Raw genomic sequence first — 4,639 nt, 5'->3', positions numbered from 1 at the left:
GCCCTGACGGTGGAAACAGGCCTCGCCACAGTCTCGGAAAATGAACCCGTTTGCAAATTCTCGTGTAAGTAAACAACACAACAGTCCGGAATTCAGGCTTCTCTAGAAAACCCCTGCCCGGTTCAACTCCGCTGAAATCTTCCGAGGCGGGGCAGGGGGCGTGCCGCGTCACACCAAGTTCCAGGACACCTGCGCGACCCTTCACGGCCCGCAGTGTCACCTTGCCGCCGCCAAGGCCACTGCCGTAGGGATGCTTCCGCATGCAGGGCCCCTCCTTCCCACACAGGACCCCCCCACCTCGGCCCACCTGTAACCTGCAGAGTGCCAGCAACCCGCCCACACTCACCGCCGTTGCACGCACGCAGTGCCGCCTCGAGGACGGCCACGCCCAGGCCCAGCCCGGCCCACGGAGAAACCCCCCGCTGGGTGAGCTCCCTAACGGGTGGCACAGAGGCCACCGGCTGCCAGGGGCTGGGGGCCAGGGACGTGCCCTAGACGTCCAGCTGGGAGTCAAGTTCCAGGGCGCCTCCCGCACAGCACGGTGACCGCAGCTCACCGCATACTGCGCCCTGCAAAGCTGGTCAGACACGGCCGCTCAAACACGTTCTCAACACAAAGGAAAAGGTGATTATGTGACGCGACAGAGGAGTTACGCAACCTTATTGTCATCACTTCCAATACACACATCAAATCCTCACACTGCACATTTTAAGCTTACCTATTATATGGGAACAAAATCTCAATGAAGCTGTGGGGGGGTGGAGATGCATATGTAAGGTAATAAATCTTTTTTATTTTTAAATTGTTTTAATGCTTGTTTATTTTTGAGAAAGGGACAGATCATGAGTGGGAGAGGGGCAGGGAGAAAATGACACAGAATCCAAAGCAGGCTCCAAGCTCTGAGCACAGAGCCAGATGCGGCTTCAACTCACAAATGTCAAGATCATGACCTGAGCCAAAGCCGGACAGTTAACAGACTGAGCCACCCAGGTGCCCCCCTTTTTTGTTTTGGAAACGGGGGTACACGCACCTGTGCAAGCAGAAGACGACCAGAGAGAGAGGGAGAGAGAATCCTAAGCAGGTTCCATTCAGTGAGGAGCCCAGCCCAGGGCTCAATCCCACAAACCTGAGATCATGACCTGAAGGTGACATGACCTGAGCCAAAATGAAGAGCTGGATGCTCCAATGACCAAGACACCCAGACACTCTTAAGCCTTCCTTTTTTTGTTTTTTAATATTTATTTATTTATTTATTGGGGGGGGGGGCATAGAGAATCCCAAGCAGGCTCCGAGCTGGACAGCACAGAGCTGGATGCGGGGCTCAAACGCACCAATAGCAAGATCACGATCTTGAGCCAAAATCAAGAGCCCAACACTCAACCGACTGAGCCACCCAGGCGCCCCTTGAACTCAAACTTCTGCCTGCCACAACTGAACACATCCCACTGAGGCAGGCGCTTGGGCCCACAGCTTCAGAGTCACAGAAGCTCTCTGTGGTGGCACACCGGTTCTCCGTCCCAAAGCTCTGCTCCCACAGCCAGGTGACAGGAGCATTCACCCTGGGAGAGAGGGGCCATTAAGACCCACTCCCACACACTCTTTCCTTGGAGCCCTCTCCTCGTTCCACGGACCTCAAGAGCAGCCCAAAATCTGTGTCTACCACCCACATGAAACATTCTGTGTTCTCTCATGTTACACGTGCAGAGAGGGTATTTCTAACATGTCAGCTCTTTAAGAAGTCTTACTAAGACCATGCGACAACATGGCAGTGTTCATGATGCGGTGTTAAATGAAAGAGATTCCAAAGGTTATGCCAACCTAAGGGTTAGGGTTTATAGGAAACTTCCTTCTTGTTCCTGTACTCCACATTTTTGTTGACGGTGCTTTTTTTTTTTTTTAATGTTTTATTTATTTCTAGGAGAGAGAGAGAGAGAGACAGCATGAGCAGGGGAGGGTCAGAGAGAGAGGGAGTCATAGACCGAAACATGCTCCAGGCTCTGAGCTGGCAGTCAGCACAGAGCCCGACGCAGGGCTCGAACCCACGAACCGCGAGATCATGACCTAAGCGAAAGTCGGACGCTTAACCGACTAAGCCACCCAGGCGCCCCTTGTTGACAGTAGTTTTAATTTTAAACTGGGGGTGATGGATAACTTGACTATCCACAGCCTGACTGCTGTGGTGAAGGTTTCAAGGGTACTCACATGTCTAAACTTCTCAGACTGCACGCTGAATCTGTGACTGACTGACTGTGAAGTGTACCCTCCACGAAGCTGTTAAAATGCCTCAGTGGTATGCAGGCTTTGAGAAACTACAGCAGAATGATGGCAAGGCCGGAAGGTGGGGAAAGACAGGAATCTGCTCCATAAAGTCACTCAGAGAGTGAATTTCAAAAGTAAGAAATGACAATCACAGAGAAAAAAAAAAAACATATGCTTCTAAAGAAAACCCCTCACACACACCCAGTACACAGAAGACTTCTTCACTTGAAGCAAAAAAAAATCGCAAGTTAAGGTGTTAGAAGCAGAACTTTTATATTGCAGAAACGATTCTGGATTACACTAAAACCCAGAAGAAAAGCAGCCAAGAACTTTCAAGACATTAGAGTTCTTCCCATGGATTTGAGAAATCTCAGAAAAAACAGGCTTAGAGAAAAGGGCAATAAAACGAAGAGGTGGGGTTTATTTGTTTAGGGATGTATGCTTTCTGTGCCTTGCTTTTATATGTGTTACCCTATTTTTTGAATTTAATCTAGAATTAGTAAATTAGTCCTTTCCATTTGTTTCCTAAAATATTTTCACAGGTTTTTTTCTTGCTTTGATAAATATAAGTAAAATACTTCCCCAAGGGCTCTCAGATTAGAGGGTAACCCTTTTTATGTTGGTTAGCCATTCTAAAACACATCTGTATTCACCTTGAGACTGAGAAAAGAAAGGAAACAAGCTAACAAGTCTGTTTATCAGCAAAAAAAACACAACAAAACAAAACATAATTTCACCTACAAATGAGGCAAAAACAATCACCTAAAGCTAATCCAAAGTTCAAGGATTAACAAATCCTCATTAACAAATCTCTCGGAAAACACAGAGATTTTAAATGTTAAAAGATTCATAATGTGGGGGAAGTGAAGCGATCGTCCCAGACAACGAAAGGGTGCTCAGTTTCCCAACATCCGGACTCTAAGCACAGGGCCTAAAGATGCCCAGATGAAGGTCTTCTGAAGGGGACACACCCAGGGTCCCCATACTAGTGACACCTGTCACAGGGTCGATTCTCCCCAGGCCATACTCTTACATGGCCCGGACATCACCGCATCCCAGATCCATGGGAAAGCTGGGGGAAAGTGCCCCTGACCCGGCGGGACACGAGGTGGCCTCTCCCCTGGTGTGACACTGGACGGCGGTGGGCTGTGGTCAGTGATGTGCACATGGAATGCCAGGACCCCCACTCTCTTCCCCGACCCACCCCTGAAAGCACAGTGGACAAGAGCCTAGCAACAGTCCTAAATGAAGAGCGAGTCTTCATTCCAACAGTCAAGATAGGAAATCTCTAGTTAGGAGATGAATATTTTAGTTGTAAAAACTAAGGTACAAGCAATCACCATAAAGAAATACAAAATATGGATAAAATTTACTTCCTAAATAATTCTCACTTCAAATTCTAGTTTTCCTGGCTTACCCAATGAATGTTTGGTAGACAGAGGGATTTTCTTGGGGCACCTGGGTGGTTCAGTCGGTTAGGCGTCTGACTTCAGCTCAGGTCATGATCTTGTGGTTCATGAGTTTAAGCCCCACATCGGGCTCTGTGCTGACAGCTCAGAGCCGGGAGCCTGCTTCAGATTCTCTGTCTCACTCTCTCTGCCCTGCCCCTTCCCTGCTCATGCTCTGTCTCTTTCTCTCTCTCTCAAAAATAAACATTAAAAAATGTTAAAAAAAAAAAAAAGGGGGGGGATTTTCCTTTTAATTGCTCAGTCTTATAAGAAATGAGATGCTGTCTTACCAAGTTTCTTTTACATTTTCTAGAATAAAGTTGAGCCTCGGCTGCCTTTTATTATTGTAAAGGAATTGCTGCAACCCTCATTCCTCAACAAGCTCTATAGTCCTATAAATTCAACAGACTGCTAAAATATTCATCAACTTCTTCCATCATAGGACTTCTCCTTTTAGACATATTTCCTGTCTATTTTATACATAACTGAATTTTGCCACCGTCCTCAGCTCAGTATCATCTTGGGCACGTGCTCCCAGCACTCCTCCTCCAACTCGGGAAAGTGTCCGTGCCGCCACCCGCCGGGGCTCCCGGTGGCTCAGCTGCGCTGGAGAACAGGAACAATGACCCAAGCAGGGCCGTTGCCACTCTTACCCCAGGATGTTTCCACCTGAAGGTCACAGCAAACACTCCCTGACTTCCGTCTCCAGAAGCTGGCTGCATGGAATGCGGAGAAGCCACGCCAAGCCATGCGAAGCCACGCAGAGGAGACGGGGTCCCCGGGGCCGCCAGACCCAGCGCCCCACCCTCCTCCGCAGGTCCCTCGGCTGCCCTGATTCTGGAAGGCACGTGCTTCTGGAGCGAACATGAACTTCCGTCACTTCGTGTCCTGTGCGGTCACAGCCCACTCAAGTGCAAACACCCCAGCAGCAG

Source organism: Crocuta crocuta, unplaced genomic scaffold, assembly GCF_008692635.1.
Source record: "Crocuta crocuta isolate KB4526 unplaced genomic scaffold, BGI_CrCroc_1.0 scaffold322, whole genome shotgun sequence".
NCBI classification, from domain to species: Eukaryota; Metazoa; Chordata; class Mammalia; order Carnivora; family Hyaenidae; genus Crocuta; species Crocuta crocuta.
This window is presented reverse-complemented; position numbering follows the sequence as displayed.